This window comes from Bos indicus, chromosome 21 (assembly GCF_029378745.1).
Source record: "Bos indicus isolate NIAB-ARS_2022 breed Sahiwal x Tharparkar chromosome 21, NIAB-ARS_B.indTharparkar_mat_pri_1.0, whole genome shotgun sequence".
NCBI lineage: Eukaryota > Metazoa > Chordata > Mammalia > Artiodactyla > Bovidae > Bos > Bos indicus.
Window position 1 is genome coordinate 33,299,609 of NC_091780.1, and position 21,497 is coordinate 33,321,105.

The 21,497-nt window shown below is 48.8% G+C and overlaps 1 protein-coding gene and 1 long non-coding RNA gene across 3 annotated transcripts in view; one reads left to right on the forward strand and one right to left on the reverse strand.

Annotated features, from left to right (window-relative positions):
- The first annotated feature begins 1,121 nt into the window (after positions 1-1,121).
- LOC139178210 (uncharacterized) lies at positions 1,122-13,346 on the forward strand. Of its 2 annotated transcripts, XR_011562633.1 has the most exons (4): positions 1,122-1,271; positions 4,368-4,545; positions 5,686-5,742; positions 6,067-13,346. It is a non-coding gene; the product is annotated as an uncharacterized lncRNA (long non-coding RNA). The 2 variants fall into 2 exon arrangements; XR_011562632.1 differs by having other exon boundaries at positions 5,686-13,346.
- Positions 9,751-21,497, reverse strand: part of CIMAP1C (ciliary microtubule associated protein 1C) — a 30,148-nt gene continuing 18,401 nt past the window's right edge. The window contains exon 5 of the mRNA XM_070775358.1: positions 9,751-11,818. The gene's annotated coding sequence lies outside the window, so the exon portion shown is untranslated. The remainder of the gene's footprint in view (positions 11,819-21,497) is intronic.

The following is a 21,497-nucleotide window of genomic DNA, read 5'->3' on the forward strand; positions in this document are numbered from 1 at the left end:
CTCAGTGGGCCCTTTTGATTGAGGTGCAGGAGCAGGGCCCCTGGGCCCAGAAGAGGTAAAACTGGGTGGCGAGAGGGAAAGAATAGGGGATTAGATTGGATTTTCTCCATTTGGAGGCAATGTTAGCTCCACTGTGCACTGCTCTCATCATTATTTTTTATCCAGAAGTTGATACATTGGCTGGAGTGGGGACTAGGTGGGGATCAGGTTCAGGGGCCCGGACCCCCAGGGAGCTAGCCAGGCTTTTCAAGGAGAGACCACAGCAGGGGGTGGGATGGTAGGGAGAGGAGGTAAGAAAATCCACAAATCTGAGACAAGGAGGCACTGATGTCCTTTCTCAGCTTTTTACACACATGCACACATGTGCCCAAGACTTATTCATGGAATCAACACATGCACACATGTGTGTATATGGGCAGAGAGACATGCAAACATTTTCACACATGCCCCCAAAGCCTTTGCTTACACTGTGCTCCCCACCTAGGATACTCTTCCCTTGTCTCTGAGTCCTCTTGTTTCATTTCTTGGGCCGCCTCCATTCCTAGTGTCTGGAGCCAGAGAGGGGTGTTTGGATTAGGCCTGGGGGTACTGGGCCCTGGGTGTGTGTAAGAGAGAAAGGAAGGGGGTCCTAGGGCAGGCGGAGCTCAGGGATGAGGACCATGCCAGGACTGGCAGTGGGGCTGGGAGGTGTCCCACCGCTGCCAGAAGGGAAGTGCAGAGGCTGCCGGCAGGGCACTGAGAAGGGTCTGCTGTTTGCAGAAAGGGACACCGAAGGTGGACCTGAAAATCTTCCTTCCGCCCCCGCCCCCCGGTGGAAGTCTTCCAGGATCACCCCGGGTCGGGTGCTCTCTCCTCCCTTCTAGCTCCGAGAACCGTGATGGTATGCTGAACCTACTGGATACTGCGCTCAAGAAATCTTAAATCTATCTCCCCGGAGCAGCTAACCTCCTGGAACAGCTCCAGACCTAGGACTGTACTTTTAAAACCCAAGCCCTTTGGCGACGGGGAGGCAGCCTTCAGCACCTAGCAACGGAGAAACCAGGCCGAGTGTGATTGGTCAGTTCCAGCTCAAAGGCGGGACGTCGTGAACCGATTGGGTGGCGATGCTTATAAAAGGGAGATGCCAGTGATCGCGAAGAAGCAAGTTCATGGAGGTCTGCTGTCCTGAGAGCCAGAGAACCAGAGAACCAGCCAGAAGGAGGAAGGACAGTCTGCAGTTCAGAATTCCCGCTCCTGCCAGGGCAGGTCAGAGAGCAGCACTCCAGGTGGAGGTAGGTGTCCAGTTTCAGATCCTAACGTTGGTGTTCCAGGAAGATGGTCTCAATTCTTAGTCTGCTCATGAAGGCAGCACTATTGGCAATAAACAGGTGTCTGGCACCCAAACGGTTACGCCTGAATTAACCAGAACAGCCCCAGAAGCATTCCCCGGGGACTTCCCTGGCAGTCCAGTGGCCCAATACAGGGGACAGGAGTTCAATCCCTGGTCAGGGAACTAGACCCTGCATGCTTCAACTAAGAGCCCACGTGCCCCTTCCTCAGGTTTTCCTAGCAGTTGCAGAGCCTTGCGATTGCTACCCTGAAGAGTTCTCATGTCTCAGCTGCACACCTCCAGGAGCCTTACTCATGTTGTTTTCCACTAATTGCATCCCCCCAGAGCCCAACTCCACAGACTGTAACGTGAATGGTGCCCCCTGGAGCTGGGTGCCCCCTGGTGGCACTGGGTGCTCAGTGCAGCCCAGCTGATGGTGGGCTCCAGAGGGAGGCTTTAGTCTCAGCTGAGCAGTCTCCCTCCTGGCGGTCATGGGTAGGGGCTGAATAAAGACTGCCAGCTTAGGTGCCTGTACAAGACAGCCCAGACCCTGCCAGCCCCAAACCTCTCTTCCCAGCCTTTCCCCCTCAGCAGTCACCAGCCATCTGGCTGGACAGGCCCATGGATGGCATGTCTGCAGCACCCTGGTGGCAGCCAGGCAGTTCATAACTACAAGATGCCCATTTACTTCAGGGCAATATTTACATTTTCCAAAACCAGGCAAAGGGGTTTGTAATGTAACAATAAGGGGAGCATAGAGGCTGTTCCATATACTAGTGACACCATTTTAGGAGTACCCTCTGTGGGTCAGACACCATGTAGCATTTCTGATTCTCACAAAAATCTTGAGAAAGAAATATAAATCATTCCCATTTCACATATGAGGAAACTGAGGCTCCAAGAGGCTCAGGAACTTGCCAGGCCACACTGCGTCATAGCAGAACAGGATTGGAGGGTGTCCTGCCTGACACCAGGGCTTTCCACATGCCTTCTTCTAGCCCAGCCCCCAGTAACTTTCTGTCCTCAAGGGCTATAAAGGCAGCAGTAACTTAGGTCAGAAGTAGCTTTGGCCAGTCCAGTGTGATGAGAGGGCTTCCCTGTAAGGGTCCCCTCCCTGAGGCTATGGGCATCCTTTCCTGCAGCAGACAGGAGCTGCCTTTGTGCCACATGCTTATGTGACCGCCTATACCTGTGACTGTATGTACATGTGCTACATGAAACAGTCATGTGCTCTGGTCCCTAACAGGCTGGCCTCAAGTCTCACTCATTCACACAGTAGCATGGCCCCTGGGGAGTCACGTCCCAGCTCTGCCACTTACACCCTGTGTGACCTTGTGCTGTGCTTAGTCACTCAGTCATGTCCGACTCTTTGCAACCCCATGGACTGTAGCCCACCAGGCTCCTCTGTCCATAGGGATTCTCCAAGCAAGAATACTGGAGTGGGTTGCCATGCCCTCCTCCAGGGGATCTTCCCAACCCATGGATCAAACCTAGGTCTCCTGCATTGCAGGTGGATTCTTTACCATCTTAGCCACCAGGAAAGCCCAAGAACACTGGAGTGGGTAGCCTATCCCTTCTTCAGGGGATCTTCCCAACCCAGGAATCAAACCAGGGTCTCCTGCATTGCAGGCAGATTCTTTATCAGCTGAGCTACCAGGGAAGCCCCCTGTGTGATCTTAGTGGGCTACTTAACCTCTCTGTGCCCCTGAGTCTCCATCTGTACAGTGGGGATAATAATAGCACCTTCTTCAGAGGTAAAAGAGTCTAATGCAGTGCCTGGTGCATGGTGGATGCCATAAGGGTGTTAGCTAGTCTATTTTTCAGCAAAGGTTTACTGAGTGCTTACTATGTACCTGGGAGTCTGATAGGTGCTAGGACCACCCCCAGCTGCCTGCTCAACCCCTGTACCTGGGTGTCCACCATGTTCAGACCAGGTCTGCCCTCTTTCTGGGTGCCCATCTAAGAACTTAGCACCCCCAGCTATCCAGTCACCCAAACCAGTAACCTGCAAGCCCCCTTGTCACCTTGCTCTCCATCATCCCCTCATTCAACTAAGTTCTATCAACTCTATCTCCTAAATCACCATGAATCCATCCACTTCTCTGCAACCCACCAGACTCCCCCTCCCCCAGTAACAGTAATAGGTGCTACTGGCACCTCACCCAGATCCCTTCCACCAGTGTATCCCCGCCATCCTCACCCCCACCCCCCACCCTCTGAGCACTGCTGTGAGTTCTGGCTGTCAACAGCTCACAGCTGTCCTTCTCTAGAGCATTGCCCTCAGCCAAGGGAGACCGACCTTATCGGGAAATGCTTGAAGGTTTACAACCCACAGCCAATGGCTGACAGATCCAGGAACAAAAGCCCACCCCCCTGCCCCCAGCCCCTTTGCCTCCTGACAACTCTGATGCTATTCAAGCTCCAGGGCTCCCCTGGGATCAGGCAGAGAGCAGACTTCAACTGACCCCTCATCCTTGCCTAGCTTCCTCCCCGTCCTGTCCCACTCTCTTGGCATCACTTGAAAGCACTCGTTTAATAAACCTCTAGCCCTCGGACCTCCTTTTCCTGCTCTGCTTTTCAGGAACCCTGTCTAAGAGACCCTCTCCCTTGCTAGGTTAGTCACAGTGACATGTTCTGGCCCTGGAGGAAAACTTGAAGGACAGGTGGGGCTCTGGCTGGGGCAGGGGACAGTGGGGTCCTAAGAAGGGAAAGCAGATAAGCTCTGGCCCTCCCCACCCATCCTGAATCGGCTGGCCTGAAGGAGTGGCCAGCACCCACCTGGCCTCCGAGACGCTGTGATTAACTTTTGTGCCAGAAGGAGAATGGGGACCTGGGGCTTTCCCTCCTCCTTTTTGTCTTTTCACTTCTCTTTTGCTTTCTTCAAAAGCTGAGCCCAAGTTAATCAGATAAATTCTCGCCAGTCGCACCAACCATTTTTCTAAGGTTCAATCTCCCCAGAGTGACTCATAATTACTCCAGACTGAGACATTAAAGCAAAAGGGGAAAGAAGAGGGGGAGAAAAAGATGTTTTTAATTAAAAAATTAATTTTTCCAACAGACCCATGGATGGCTGCCTGGCTGTGGTGCTTCACTGCCTCCGAGACAATCCCCTTCCATCCGTCTTTTCCTCATTAAATCTCAAGGAAGGGGAGGGGGGCCTGGAGAGGGCAGCCCCTCCCCGAACAAAGCTTTCTCTCCCTCCAGCAGAAGCATCCAACCCTCTGCCGTCCTGAAAAGTAAGTGGTTAGACTGCAGGAATCTAGGTGAGAACTGCAGACGCGGGGTGCAAGCTTGGAGTCAGACTCGGGCCCCATTCACTCCCTTAGGACGTGTACAATGTGGCAGCGCTCCCTGGCACCTCCCTCTTCAAGTAAGGTCCTTAGACCAGCAGCATTGACATCACCTGTTAGAAACCAGAATCTTAGATCACCTGAATCCAAATCTGTGTTTTAGTAAGATCTCTGGTGACTCATGTGCACACTGCATTTTAAGAAACACTGTCCAAGTGGCTCTGAGCCTCAGTCAGCTCCTCTGGAAAATGGGGAGAATAAGGACCTCCGCCTTGCAGTTTAGTTTGCAAGGATTATGGAGGCGTAGAAGAAAACAGTTCAGCAAACCGTAAAGCGGGAACCTCAGAAAACATTCACTACATAAAACCTTGAGCCTTTTTGTCGTTAGGTGTCAAAGCTCACATCTGGCAGCCTTTCAGAAACTTGATTTGGTGAGCCAGAGGCCTTCCCACTCACTCGGGTACTTCATTCCCCGTATCTGGGGCCCAACCAGGAGTTTCTTAAAGCAACGAAAGAGTTTGTAATCAGGGAACTCTTGACCAGAGGAAATAAAGTCACTCACTGTCTGAAGCATCATCTAGGTGCCTTCCCTGCTCACAGCAAGCCGGGAGCTACTGGGGGTGAGTAGGCTGGGGTGAGGGCAGCTCAAATCCCAATGTCACCAGGATGCAAGCACCCACTCTAGACAGACATCAATAGCCAGAGCCTCTGACTTTTATTAATTAAATTTTACTGGAGTATAGATTATGCTTCCCTGGTGGCTCAGTAATAAAGAATCCTCCTGCAATGCAGGAGCTGCAGAAGTGGTTTTGACCCCTGGGTTGGGAAGATCCCCTGGAGGAGGACATGGCACCCCACTCCAGTATTCTTGCCTGGAGAATCCCATGGGCAAAGGAGCCTGGCAGGCTGCAGTCCCATGGGTTGCAAGGAGGTGGACATGCCTGAAATGACTATCCACGCATGCGCTGGAGTATAGTTGCTTTACTATGTTATGGTGGTTCCTACTGTACAACAAAGTGAATCAGTTACACATATATGTGTGTGTGTGTGTATACATATATTATATATATATATCCTCTTTTTCAGATTTCCTTCCGATTTAGGTCGCCACAGAGCAGCCAGTGGAGTTCCCTGTGCTACACGGTAGGTTCTCATTAGTTATCCATTTTATATGTAGTATCAATAGTGTCAATATATTGATTTTTACATTCTCATTCCCTTCTGGGGTCTTTCCTGAAGACATAATCTAAAGTGTGGACAAAACCTTGGGTCATCAGATTACCTCTTAATTAAGAGTGACTGGAAATAACACTGAAGGAAAGACTGAGTAAATGGTAGTAAGCACCTTTGAAATATTAAAGAACTACTAATGACAAGAAGACGTGTTTATAATGTAATGTAGGATATAGAACAGCTATAAACATACCTGTGTTTTAAAAAATTGTTCATATGTTTGTGTGTCTGCAGGTGTGTGTGTCTAGGCTTCTGGCCAGACAATGCTATAGTTCTGGTTTCCAGGGCCTCTGTAAATCCAAGTCCCCTACGCCAGGGGATCCTGTGAGCAAGGCTCTGCGCCAGTAGAAGAGGACTGAGGGAGGAAGAGAAAATAATAGAGGAGAAGCACTGAGGCCACAGCAGACAGAGCCAGAGTTCAGGGCTCATCTCCAGCACCTGCAGAGTACTGCAAGACCCAGAGAAGGAAATTAGAGAATGAGGCAGGCATGGACCACACTGCAGGGGTGTGAAGGAAGGCTGAAGCTCCACGATGGAGCTCACTCCAAGACATAGGATGCAGGGCAGAGCATCTCCAGGCCTGGATCCTGGAGCTGGGGCCAAACCTGCAGCAGCAAGCCTGGAACTGACACTATGTCACAATATTCAAAGGTCTTTGTTGGCTACATTTAGGGAGAAAGGCGCTAGAGTTATATTAACAGTGGACCTTCAGTTAGGATGCTTCTCTAAACTTGGGCTCTGTGGGCCTACCACTAACTCCCTCCACTTTTATGCAAAACTTTAACAGTGACAGAGTAAACTTAAAAATAAAAAAAAATAATAAAGAATGTACAACCCAGCAAAGCCAGAGGAAGCTGACCCAGCAAAGCCGCATGCTGGTTTAGGGATGGAATTCGCAATACCTACAAGATCACCAAGGGATAGAGCCTTAAGCAGGATATAAAAGAAGGGTAAAACCAACATTTTAGACAATAAGAAAAAAATAAGACCTGGTTTTGCACTCAGGACTTCAGGGGATTAAAGGAGCAACTACAAAACCAACAGTTGCCAGGAAAAATACAGAGAAAAACTGCCCCCTCAGGATGTGCTTATAGAGCAAATTTTCAAAATGCATAAAGAACATTGATGTTAAAGCAAAATCAACAGTTAGAAGATGAACTTATTGCAGAGAAAATAACTAATATAATAATCTTTAAATGGCTTAGCATTGTTACCAAACTGAACTTGGGGCAACTGGCCTGTTGCACAGTAAAGCCGATCTACTGATCCCAGGTTGTGGTGAAGGAAAACTTGACATTTATTGCAGGGGCCAAGCAAGGAGGTTGGGCAGCTTGTGCTCAAAAGACCTGAACTCCTGCATGGCTTTCAGGGAAGGGTTTTTTAAGACAGTGCAAGGGAGAGTCACAGGTGTGTGATCAGCTCATACACAATTCTCTAATTGCTTGATGGTGAGGTGACAGGGTGATGTTTCTGGAATCTCAGTCATCATCCTTCTGGTTTCAATGGACCTGGGGTCTACATGCTGGTGGTCAGCGTGCAATTAACTTCTTCCACCTGGGGGGTTTTATTTGCAAAATAAATTAAAGATATGGCTGAGAATATTCATCTATAGCCCTGGGGAGGAACGAAAGGCACTTGACTTTGTCTTGTGGCTTAACTATTATTACTTTTGTCTTGCTTGACTGCTTTCCTTTGCTTCTGCATTTTCTCACTTTTCTGATTAAATTTTTTCTTTGAAACTCCATGAAGACATAGGACGTGCATGTGTGGTAAGTAGCTTCAGTCGTGTCCAACTCTTCACGACCCTGTGGACTGTAGCCCTCCAGGCTCCTCTGTCCATGGGATTTTCCAGGCAAGAATACTGGAATGTGTTGCCATTTCCTCCTCCAGGGGATCTTCCTGACCCAAGGATCGAACCAGCATCTCATGGGTCTCCTGCATTGGCAGGTGGTTCTTTACCACAAGCGCCATCTGGGAAGTGCTTGAAGACCTAGGAGCCTAAAGCTTTACTACAAACAGGAGGCAGGGGACATGATGAGGGAGGGGGTTTGTCCCCAAGAAGGCCAACACACAGGGTCCTGCTCAGTTTCAACAAAAGCCTGTTTAGAAACCTTTAAAAAATGGAAGAAAAGACAGCATCTGCCAAAAGGAACAAAAATAAGCATAAATATAACAAGAGTAGATAGATGTAAAAATAACCCATTGAAAATCTTAGAAGTGAAATGATATACTCATTGGGGGAAAACCCTCCAAACTTGGATAAATTCTAAACTACACCTGGCCAAAGAGAAACTTAGTGAATTGGAAGCTAGTGCTAAGGAATTTAAGTAGAACACAGCATAGAAAGGTAAAGATATAAACAGTCCATTAAGAAAAATGGAAAGTAAATTGAGTTGCTGTTGTTCAGTTGCTAAGTCATGTCCCACTCGTTGTAACCCCATGGACGGCAGCATGCCATTTGTTGGGAGGATCCAACAAATGCCTAATAGGAGAAGAGAATCAAGGGATGGAAGAGAAGTAATAGTCAGAAATATAAAAGCAGATTATTTACTAGAATTAAAGGAAAAGATAAGTTCTCAGGGTGAAGTGAACATGGAATGTCTGGCATCATAAATACAGCTGAATCACAGCTAGACACACGGTAGTGCAGCTGCAGAACACCAAAGATAAGGATTAAAATGTAGAGGCTTCCAGAGAGCAAAGACCTTTCGCCTATCAAAGTACTGACAACAAGACATACAGACCTCTCATCAGTAAGAGGCCAGAAATCCCTGGAGCAAATGCTTCAAAGTACTGAGTATAAAAAAAAAATGGAGGTTAAAATTCCATGTGCAGCTAAATAATCACTCGAGATTAAAACAAAATAAAACTTTTGTCAGACTTACAAAGACTAGAAAATTTATACCCAAGGACCTCCACTGAAAGAAGTTCTAAAGGATGTACTTCAGCAAAATGATAAGTGGACCTAATGGAAAAGGTAGGCTGTACAAACATAAGAATGAGTCCAGAAATTAGTATACATATATGTATATATGCACATACACATGTGCATATACATATATATTAGGGTTTCCTGTGTATAAGCATGCATACATACATACATATACACTAACTGAAATGTTGACCATAAAGGCTTCCCCAGTGGCTCAGCAATAAAGAATCCACCTGCAATGCAGGAGACACAGGTTTGATCCCTGGGTTGGGAAGATCCCCTGAAGAAGGAAATGGCAACCCACTCCAATATTCTTGCCTGGAGAAACCCATAGACAGAGGAGCCTGGCAAGTTACAGTCCATGCTTCTGCTGCTGCTGCTGCTGCTACGTTGCTTCGGTCATGTCTGACTGTGTGCAACCCCATAGACGCAGCCCACCAGGCTCCCCCATCCCTGGGGGATCGCAAAAAGAGTCGGACGTGACTGAGCAACTAAACAACAAAATTTGACCATAAAATGATAATAATAATAATAGCTACAGTTATCTTTTTTAAAAAAAGACGTAATATTTTAGACAATGAAATTGAGTACTTGTCCAGAGGATAATAAAGATACTGAATAACCCATGAACTTTGTTTTAAAAAAATAAGTAAATATGTATATTGAAAATGTAAGAGTGCCACTAAAGATTATAAATACAATTTATAGGTTGTGATATGCAACTAAAGCAATATTTAGAAGTAAATGTATAATCTTAAATGAATTCATTAAAACATGGAAAAATTTTAAACACCTTAAGTTCTTAAATTCCAAAACAGAGGTAAAAAAAAAAAAAAGTAAAAGGAAGAAAACAATAAAGAAAAGATTTTTTAAAATTATTTTAATAGGAAACAAAAGCAACAGAGAGATACAACAGTCAAATTATTTCATCACATCTGCTCTGCAGAGTTACATCTTTACATGCTATAAAAACTTTCTAAATTTGTTTTTAAAAGTTATCACTTAGCTGGCTTAAAACTCAACATTCAAAAAACTAAGATCATGGCATCCAGTCCCATCACTTCATGGTGAACAGATGGGGGAAAAGTGGGAACAGTGACAGATTTTATTTTCCTGGGCTCCAAAATCACTGCAGACAATGACTGCAGCCACGAAATTAAAAAAACACTTAGTCCTTGGAAGAAAAGCTATGAAAAACCTAGACAATATATTAAAAAACAGAGACATCACTTTGACAACAAAGGTCTGTATAGTCAAAGCTTTTTTTCCCAGTAGTCATGTATGGATGTGAGAATTGGCCCACAAAGAAGTCTAAGCACCAAAGAATTGATGCCTTCAAATTGTGGTCCTGGAGAAGACTCTTGAGAGTCCCTTGGACTGCAAGGAAATCAAACCAGGCAATCCTAAAGGAAATCAACCCTGAATATTCATTGGAAAAACTGATGCTGAAGCTGAAGCTCCAATACTTTGGCCACCTGATGTGAAGTGCCTCATTGGAAAAGGCCCTGATGCTGGGAAAGATAGAGGGCAACAGGAGAAGGGGGCAAAAGAGGATGAGATGGTTGGATGACATCACTGACTCAGTGGACATGAGTTTGAGCAAACTCCAGGAGATGGTGAAGGACAGAGAAGCCTGGCATGTTGCAGTCCATGGGGTGGCAAAGAGTTTGACATGACTTAGCGACCGAAAACAACATACAATTTGCTTGGGTAATCCCATTATAGCTGATCTTTTTCTTTTCGGGTGGTTTGATGATGGACTTTAAATGCAGGCCTGAATGTTTTGACCAGGAAATGGGGGTAGAAATCTTTGCCAGATGCTTTCAGGTTTCCTACCTCATTTGCATCCTCTGAACACCCAGTGAAGTGGGGAGGGCGGGGCTGTCACTGAGGGTCAGAGAGGCAGAGATTGTGGATGGTGTTGAGTGGCACAGCCAGAAACAGAACCCACATCCCCACCCCACTCCCACAACCCCAGTTTTTCGTGTCTCCCCAAGTCACCTCCTAGTTGCAGGGGGACTATGAAGTATCTTTCCTTGAAGCCTCCTCCCTGAGGCTGATTCAGACCAATCTTGTGCCTATAACCTCATTCAAGATGCCAGAGGTGGGACTTCCCTGGTGGTCCAGTGATTAAGAATCTGCCTTCCAATGCAAGGGATGTGGGTTTGAGCCCTGGTCGGGGAACTAAAGTTTCACATGCCAGGGGACAACTAAGCCTGATCTCCGCATTTAAAGAGATGCCCTAGTGCTACAAGGAAGACCTATCACAGCCAAAACATAAAACAGATTAAAATTTTTTTTAATATTTTTTTAAATAGCAAAAGAAAAAAAAAACAGATGCCAGAGATGAGAGAAAGCCAATGTCCCTGGGGAACACTGCCAAGCAGTCCAGGCTCCCCTCACTCTCCCTTGGGGAGAACAACAGATCTTAGAACAGGAGGCTATGCATCTACAGAGCAGTCTCTAGCACTGGTGTTTGAGGTTCACCTTTGCAGGCAGACAGTGAGGAGGGGCTGCCTAACAAGACCAGAGTCAGCGTTTTCCAGGTGGGGAGAAAAAAAGCTCTTGTGAAGAAAATTATCGTTCTTTGGATCTGCTTAAGATGGGGCCCAGCCGTTCTTTAGTTAATCTCTCCACATACTTAGAAAGAAAGTTAAATCACTGACGACTTCTCAGTAGAATGACTTGGCCCAATATTGTGGTTATAAAACTCTAGACTGGTAAATTTCCTCGTCTGTGAAATGTCCTTCCCCAGAGAGCTTCCGGAGCACAGCAGACATGCAGCAATGTGAGAGTGGGCACAGTTAGATCCAGCCTGAGATGGGGGCCAGAGGTGGGCTCTGGGTTCCCTGCCCAGCCTGCTCAGGGAGCCCTCTCCCTGGGTGGGCTGCTCCGTGTTTATTGCATCAGGATTGGCATCTGGTTCTCCCACAAGCTCTGACCTAATGGGCTGGACTCTAAGACAACCTTGGGGCGAGTCACCAGCCACTGGCCTGGCGCTAGTACCATGTTTCCCGGGAGGAGAAAAAAGGATGTCCTCATTGCCCGGGGTCCCTGTGGAGTGAAGGAAAGACAGAAATTAGCATGCCCACCCAATTCCGTCACACTGTCACGCTCTTGAAAGAAAATACTCTGTAATTTGCTTTGAAATCTTAAAGAAAGAAAAATACTAAGTCACAGAGTATTCAAGGCTGAAAGGAACCTCAGACAACAACTGGCCCAACCCCCTGACTGTTCGGAGAAGGAAACTGAGGCCCAGGGTCACACGATGAGGATTCGGGGGACCTGAGTCCGCAGCCCCCCAGGGTTGGCCTCCGTGGCCTGCTGCTCTCACACCAGGGCCCTTGCAGCAAGGGGGGGCCAAATCTCCACCGCCCGGAGGGGAAGCCTGAGGAGCAAGAGAGAGAGGAAGCGAAAGGGGAGGACAGAACACAGGGTGGCAGGAAGCAGAGAGAATTTGCTCAGCCTAACCGTACTTGATCAATCGCCAGCGGGGCGTGCGGAGCGGCTGCTGGAACCACAGCTCCCCGGAGCCCCATCACTCAGCGATATGGTAATAAAGTGGCCGGGGCTGGAAAAATGCTATGAGACTCCAGAGAGCTCAGTCGCATCCCGCCGGATTATAACCCTGTTATCGACACCCCTGAGGCTTGTTCTGTCTCCTTCAGCACCAGCTCTGGAGATGAAAGCTCCAGCGGGATGCAGTCTGACCCAAGCATCCAGGGCTGGGAGCAAAAGGAGGTAGGTGGCAGGAAAGACTGACTCCTCCAGGGCCACACCTGCCATCGATGTCCCCTCTTCCTGAATCCCAACTCCTGTGTCCACTGAGGCCTCTGCAGGGCACTGGGCTGTGTGCCGTGGGGGACTGAGGGAGGAGAAACTGGGGTCAGGCTTGAGGGTCCTAGAGTGCTGGAAGCATAGTCATCACCTGCCCAAAGCTTAGCAGATAACAGAGATTGTGTGGTTCAGCTGTTGATACTCTGAAGACAGACAGGGCCCTGGGGGTTTCAGAGCGGAAGACAAGCTTCCTGAGGGAGTTGCAGCTACATCAGGCTGCAAGGGTCATAATTCTACTACTGAACGAACTATCGCCACAGGTGCCTGCAGACCACCACCCTCCTCCCCATCCTCCCACACACGGGTCTGAGAGCATCCTGAACACCAGGCACTCACTGTCATCCTACGTAACCCTCCCCAGCATGTCAATACTTCCAGGAGAAAGTCAAAATCCCACTGTGTCATAATAATATTCAGCCATGAACAGAAATGAAATTCTGATATGTGCTACAGCATGGGCGAATCTTGAAATCATTATGCCAAGTGAAAGAAGCCAGACACAAAAGGACAAATATTGTATGATTCTGCTTGTAAGCGGTACCTAGCATAGGCAAATTTGTAGAGACAGAAAGTAGAACCGTGGTTGTCAGGGGCTGGAGGTGGGGGAGAGGGGAGGGGAATTATTGCTCCGTGGGGACAGAGTTTCTGTTTGGGAAGATGAATTTCTTGAAATGGATGTGGTGATGGTTGTACAACATTGCGAATGTACCTAATGCCAATAAATTGTACACTTAAAATGGTGAAATGGCAAACTTCACATTATACATTTTACTACAACTTTTTAAAAATTCTTACCCCTGAAACTAATGTTATCTGTCAATTATACCTCAATTTTTAAAACACCTATCACACACTGCCGTGCAAGGCGCCGCCGCTTCCCCCTAGTTTCAAGAGGGCACATCCCTAGAATGAGGGGAGAACCAGAAGTCTTGCTGAGCACAGGGAGGCACACAGCTCATCCCCTGAATGACTTCTGTCCTGGCCTCTGCAACCTGGTGCTGCCTCCTTTAGGTACTATGCCCTGTCCTGTCTCTGTGCCTTTGCACAGGCTGTTCCTTGGCTTGGAATTCCAGCCCCCACTTCACTCTCTGGCTAATGCCAGCTGATTCTTCAGGGCACCACAGATGTGCCACCCTCTCTGTGAATTCTCCCCCACCAGCCACAAGCAGAGTTACAGCAGTCCTCCTCTGGGCAACCATATCTCCTCAGATGCCTGCATCAGGGAGCCTCTGCTGCTGAATTTGTGGGCCCACCGGGGCTTCCCAGGTGGCTCAGTGGTAAAGAATCCTCCTGCCAATGCAGGAGACACAGGAGATGCAGGTTCGATCCCTAGGTCAGGAAGATCCCCTGGAGGAGGAAATGGCAACCCACTCCAGTGTTCTTGCCTGGGAAATCCCAAGGACAGGCTACGGTCCATGGGGTCGCAAAGAGTCAGACACGACTGAGCAACTGAGCACAAGCAGGGAAATAATACCATCCTCCTGAAGTGAAGCTGGGCAAGGCAGCCCAAGACATCACAGCAAAGACTCCGGTGTCACTTCCTGTGGGAATTCTTAATTAAAGCAACAACAACAAGCCACATTGCTGATCAGAGGTAGAATCTGGGTTACTTCCCCGGCATTTTCCATTTGAATGTAAGCCATGGGTCAAAAGTGGTAGAGCCATTGCTAGGGTCAAGCTTATTATTAACTTCCCAAGAGAATGTAGTGATATTTTGGTCCACCAGCAACAGAGAATAGAATAAAAAAGAAGACAGGACTTAGAGAAAAATCAAAAGAGCAGCTAAAAGCTGGCGCTATCCATCTCTCTAGGAGAACTTTTAAGTGGCCCCCAACTAGAAGAACTTAAAACATGGATTTTAGCTTAAAACTCTTATGATCTATAAAAATGATACTCTACCAATCAAGATTTGATTTCCTATTCTATCCTGGTACAGAGGATGCTGAATTTACTTAAAATCATATTCACTACATGGATAGACAATAGATACATACATACCTAGACAGACAGAGATATGGAGACATAGAGCCGTAGACATCAGTTCAGTTCAGTTCAGTTCAGTTGCTCAGTCATGTCCGACTCTTTGCAACCCCATGAATCGCAGCACGCCAGGCCTCCTTGTCCATCATCAACTCCCGGAGTTCACCCAGACTCACATCCATTGAGTCAGTGATGCCATCCAGCCATCTCATCCTCTGTCGTCCCCTTCTCCTCCTGCCCCCAATCCCTCCCAGCATCAGAGTCTTTTCCAACGAGTCAACTCTTTGCATGAGGTTGCCAAAGTACTGGAGTTTCAGCTTTAGCATCATTCCTTCCAAAGAAATCCCAGGGCTGATCTCCTTCAGAATGGACTGGTTGGATCTCCTTGCAGTCCAAGGGACTCTCAAGAGTCTTCTCCAACACCACAGTTCAAAAGCATCAATTCTTCAGTGCTCAGCTTTCTTCACAGTCCAACTCTCACATCCATACATGACCACTGGAAAAACCATAGCCTTGACTAGATGGACCTTTGTTGGCAAAGTAATGTCTCTGCTTTTGAATATGCTATCTAGGTTGGTCATAACTTTCCTTCCAAGGAGTAAGCGTCTTTTAATTTCATGGCTGCAGTCACCATCTGCAGTGACCATAGACATACATGTAAGTAAAAATACTTAGGTTATTTGAATCCTTGTATTTACAAGAATGTACGATGTGACTTGTAAAGCAGCACATCTTCTACATCAGCAAGTCTAGGACTGTGTCTATGTCCTCTGTTTCCTCATCTAGACTGTGAACTTTTTTTTTTTAACATTTATTTATTTATTATTTACTTGGTTGTGCTGGGTCTTATCTGGCTGAGTCATTGTAGCACGCGGGATATTTAGTTGCAGCCTGCAGACTCTTAGTTGTGGCAAGCGGGATCTAGTTCCCCAACCAGGGATCAAACCCAGGCATCCTGCATTGGGAGCGTGGACCCTTAGCCACTGGGCCACCAGGGAAGTCCCTAGACGGTGAACTCCTTGAGGATAGGTCTCTCTGTTTGCGGTCTCAGCCCAGCAGAGTTTGGCGCATAAACCAAAATAAATAAATGTCTGCTTTGTAATTGAATGAGTCAGTCTGTTTCTCCAGCACCCAGCATAGGCCATGATTCTCAGCCAAAGCCTAGTACGTACTGGGGGGAAAAAAGGAAGGAAGGACCACTGATACAGTGTCCCCGCTGTAGACTGACCTACCTCCTAGCGTTAAGCGCTTGGAGAAGCAGAAGTGTCACTGCAGACAGAGAGCCAGGTGGCCCTGCTCACTAGTCTGCCCCCGTGGGGAAGACGGCAGGAAGGCGAGGAGGCCCAGCAGAGTTGCCTCCATCACTGAGAGGCCAGACCGCCTGGGCTGTGGGGTCACGAAGGCTGAGGCAGGAGCTGCATGGAACTCTCCGTGAACTGCAAGTAGCTCAAAGTCCACAGTTTAGGATGATGAAATCCAAGCGAAATTTCAAGATGAGACTGTTCGCTGTAGCAGTGTGTGTAATAGCAAAAACCAAAACAAACGCAAATAAAAACTGAACGATCCAAATACCCTTTGAAAGGAAAATGGGTACGTGGGGATAGAATCACTCTGTGAAGCACTAAACTGTAATAAAATGGGAGAAGTCACAGCTACATACAGTCAAGTGAATAAATCTTAGCAACACTTAACAATGTTGAGTGAAGAAGTAAATCTCAGAAGATCACATATAACGTGATGGATGCCTTTCTATAAGGTTCACAACTAAAATCAAAAGCATATTGCTCACTCATCCCAAGAAAAAAATGTTTCTATTTCTTTAATGTTGAAGCTACATGAGATGATGGATGTTCACTAAGCCTACTGTGGTCATCATTTCATGATGTGTGTAAATCAAATCATTATGTTCTACACCTTAAACTTACACAGTGCTGTATGTCAATTATCTCTCAATAAAAACAAAAGAACAATGATATTATTTCAGTATCCACAGGTATGTGACTGTGGTATCCAAGCTGCGAGCTCACCAAAAATTCCAATTTTTCCTCCTTTGTAGGTACCTCCCCTCTTGAAATTAGGGAGAGCCATGGGAAGAGCTTTGGCCAGTGAAATGTCACCAAAGTGTTCAATGTCAGTTTAGGACAGAAACACCTAAGTATGGGTGCTTAGTTCTTACTCTCTTCCCCTGCCAAAGCAAACCCCAGATCTTAGTGTTGAATAGCAATCTCATAGGATGGTGGCTGCGCCGTGCCTGGGGTCCGTGTCTGCAGTGTCCTTGGCTAATCTACACTGGCCATGTGGCATGAGTAAGAAATAAAATTTTGTTGGGTAAAGCTACTGAGATGAGGGATTATTTGTTACTGCAGCATAACCTGGTTCATCCTGATTGATACCATAATAAAATTATATTTAAAGTCAAGATGGTGTTAAACACAAAATTGAGCATTGTGATTACCCTCTGAGAGGGAGGCAGGGGAATAAGATAAGGGAGGAAGAGCACAAGATTAGAGCAAATATTGTTAAAGCTATAGATCTTAGGTTGAGTTCTGAGTTCACACCTGTTCACTATATTATTGTAAACAAAAATAGGTCATTGTAAGACTTCCCTGGTAATCCAGTGGCTAAGCCTCCACGCTCCCAGTGCAGGGGGCCTGGGTTCAATCCCTGGTCAGGGAGCTAGATCTCACATGCCACAGCTAAGAATTTCCATGCTGTAACTAAAAATCCCACATGCCCCAACTAAAGATTCCACATGCCATAATGGAGATTGAAGATCCCACAAGTGCAAATAAGACACAGCACAGTCAGATAAATAAATAAATATATTTTTTAATAGAAAAGCTTTTTTTAAAAATAAACCATTGTAAACAAACTGCTTAATTAAAGGGGCCCTGTATAGGCCAATAAGGAGTGTGTCATAACCAGGGGTTGTGATTACCCAGCTCCGTGTATCTGAGGCCCATTTAAAACTGAAAAGAAAAGAGAGTGTCACTCAGATATGAGCCAGAAACCCAGCCACTCTACCTGCCACAGGGTGCTTGCATCTCACCTTGTAGAATACGTGTTAGTCACTCAGTCGTGTCCGGCTCTTTGCAACCCCATGGACTGTAGCCTGCCAGGCTTCTCTGTCCATGGAATTCTCCAGGCAAGAATACTGGAGTGGATTGCCATTTCCTTCTCCAGAGGAACTTCCCAACCCAGGGATCGAACCCTGGTCTCCTGCATCGCAGGCAGATTCTTTACCACACCTTGTAGCATAACAGCCAACAAAGTGTGGAAGGAGGGCAGGGAATGAGCTCAGGTGTGCCATTTCCCCCTAATTCCCTGAGGTCCAGGGCCTGAGACGTCACTCTCCACAACCCCTCCTCCAGACTCCCCCAAGGAAACTGTCAGGCCAGCTGGTTGGGGAGGTGGGAGACAGGAGCATCACAGAGCCTTTGTTCCTGCCAGCTCCACAAACCAGCCCAAAGCCTCATTTCAATATATTTGCATGAAATGGTTTAATCCCGGGGTTGCCCCCTCCTTACCCCCATCCCCCACTCTGGAGTGCCCGCAGGCCCCTGGACCAGCCCCAGGCCCCCTTGGATGATGTCATGTTTACCAGGAAGAATTTTTGCTTTTTATGCACCCCAGATATCATAAATCTTACATAACTTTTTCTCCCTCAACCTTGATGCTAAATTCACTGCATTCGATGGGGAGTCACCGGGGAGTTTTCAGCCGGAGAGGGTGTGGTGGGATTTGCAACTTGAAAGCTGCTCTAGTTACCAGTGAGGGACAAGGGTGGAGGCAGGAGGACCACTCGGGGAACAAACAAGGCATCGGAAGCTGGGGTGGGGCGTCCGAGGAAGCACAGCAGTGGGAGGCCCCAGGACAGTCTCCAGAGCCTCTCAGACGGGGGGATCAAGAACTTGGCAGGGAGTCAGACGGGCACAGCCTGACTCCATGGTCACTGGGGAAGACAAGGGAGGGGACCTGCCACCCACCTGCTCCCGACACCACTCGGGGTGCAGAGAGGGAGAGAAATGTCCTGGGAAATGCCTGCGTGGGGCTGTGGCCTCTGGAGGAGCCTGGGCTGGAAGTGGGGGTGAAGCAGGGCCAGCCATTTATCTTTGAACTTTTAAAACTAGTCGCATATATTAATTTAACCAAACAAAATCAAATGAAAACATAATGAGTCAGAATGCCTCAGTCACATGTTCCAATACATGCGAGCTTCCAGGAGTTCACAGCCCTAGAAATTATGCACCAACTTGAACAAGTGGGTGCAGGTTTTTTTTCTGAAAGAGTCTCTATATTTTATTGAATTCTCTAAAGAGCCTGTGACCTGGGAATACTAATGACCATTTATGTAACACCATACTTCAGGCTCTACACTATATATATATATATATATATATTCGTTTAATCTTCACAGCAGCCCTGTGAGAGACAGTCTGTTGTCATCCCCATTTTACATTTGTAGGGACTGAGGCGCAAAAAGACAAAGCAAGAGGAAGTTTGCTCAGGTTAGTGAGACTGGAGCCTCCAGAGTGTCAGCCACTAGGACCCGGTCTGGTTCAACTCTGAACCTGCCCAGATGGACAAGTCAGGCCCCAGGGAGCAAAGGCCCCAGGTCCTGAGCACAGACAAAGCTGGGAAGCCAGGACATGCGGACCTCTGTACTCACAGCCCTTCTTGGGATCAAGTTCAGGAGAAATAGGACAGCGGACCCTCGCTGTCATCCTGGCCCACGGCAGGGAAGGCGGTTTCGCGCCAGGGTCATCTCAGGAGCGGGTATGGGGGAGGGAAGCCCCCCAGCCATCGCAGAGGCTAGCCCAGCCTGATCAACCCCTTGCAGGGACAGGGACCCTCCTTCCCCCATAACCAGGCCCTGTATCTCCCTGGCCTCTCCTCACACTTCGGCTCGCAGCCCCACCTGCAGCTGAGGATGAGCACCAGGCTATCCACGGTTGGGGGTGCAGTGGGGTACCTCCAGCCTCACTTTCCCTGTCTCTCCTCTCTGTTGTCCAGCCCCAGCAGGGGTCGGCCCCTGGGGCTTGTCCTCTAAAGCCTCGTCCTGGATCTAGCCCCCTCCCCTCAGCCAGGCTGGAGGCCACCCCCAGGGAACTGTGGCAGAGGCAGGGCCCAGAGCAGAGGCAGGGTGGGGCTGTCCCAGGAAGTGGTGAGGGCCCTGCCCTAGGAGGCACGTGAGCAGAGGCTGGACCACCCCCCCCCCGCCCCCTGCCCCAGTCGTCTCTGAGAGGCATCTGGACCAGCGGTCACACCCAGATCTCCAGTTCTCCCGTTCTAAGGCCCCATGATGACGTTCTAGGGGCATGGTGACACTTACAGGCTATCACAAAATCAGGTACAATGGGCTCCAACCAGATGGACCTCAGAGTAGGGGTCCAGCTTGATTCTGCAGAGGGTCAGTGGCTTGTCCAAGGTGCCACAGCATCTTGAGGTGCCCTAGGGTAAGGGCAGCCCTGGGGGCGGAGGGATAGGCTGGGAGGAGGGGCCGCTGACTTGAGTAGGATGAGGTGAGTGGCCTCCCAGAGAATGGAAGGCACACGAGGGTCCCTCAAGGTAGACAGGACATCTCTAGGCAGCACAGGAGATGGATGGAGTCAGACATCCTCATTGCGGGGAGAGGTGTTTCAGGGGGGACTTTGAGAATTTGAGCCCTAGGAGGAGAGGCCCCTGTTGACACCCCCACACCAGCCCACCTAGGACAGACGCATCCTGGTGCCCCACCTGAGCCTGACGGTGGGAGGGTTGGGGGGGTACTAGGTTATCCTAACAGCGTGCAGTTGGGGTGGCAGGCCAGGGCCTCCCCACACCCACCCTCAGTCAGGGGCCCTCAACTCCGAGCTCTCTCTGCTCCCCACCGTCTTCCCAGAACAGGGCCCTGGCTCCCACCCATCCCCGCCACCTCCCCCCGCACCTCTGGGCCCAGCAGGCAGCGCCAACACAGGAGGGGTTGCCCCAGCCGCGGCTCCTGAGTGGATTTTCCCGGGTGCCAGCGTCAGGCGAGAGGGAACGAGCTATTTTTAGCGGACTCTCCGCAGCAGCGAGCAGTCTCAGAAGTGCCCGCATGTCGCTCCCACACTGCTCTCAGGTTTTAGCTCCTGCAGGCACTGATTCTTGCACCCAGCACGCTCCGATTGCCAGGGTGACCTGAGCAGCTGCTGTGCGTCTCCTCATGAGCCGAGTCCACAGGCAGACGACGTGAGAGCAGCCGGGGTAGGCCTCCCACCACCAGCCCCACAGCGCCGCCCCCGACCCTGTGTGCCCCCCTCAGGCACCCGTCACCTTCCAGGAACGTGGGCGCTGAGGGTGGACTTCACTGGACCTCGCTGACTTGATTTGCATAGCATGCCTGGTGCTTCCCAGGATGTGAGGACCACTCCAGGAGCCCATCCTGCCTCCGTCCTTGCAGAAAGACACGCCGTGGAGGGGGTGGACATAGGTCACCCCTTTGAAGAGGCACTCATTTGAAAAGGGGCCCCCCCTCCCCTTGACGGAGATCAGACACTGGAATGTTTTCAGCGGGGGTTCAGCAGGTACAGGAGTGAACCGATCTGCTTTGCATGTAAATGGTTCCTGCCATTCTTCAATTCCACAGACGGTTGGATGCACGCTGTGTTGATAGGTCTCCTCGGTTTTGTTTTGTGTTTTTTTAAGAGAACTTTAAAATTCAGAATCTGTTGTGGAATCTCCCAGGTTTTAAATGTTGGCAACCAGGTCAAATCTTAAAAGAACACTGTGCGGTTTAAACAAAGCTCATTCCGGAACCACACCCGATTCACAGGCCAGGAGGTGGGAGTGGTGTTAACAGTGGGGCCAGCTTTCCAAGGCCTACCTTGGTCCAAGATGTCTGCATGGGAGGCCCCTCCGTACCAAGGGGGAGCAGACCTCAGGACCCCAGATCGTT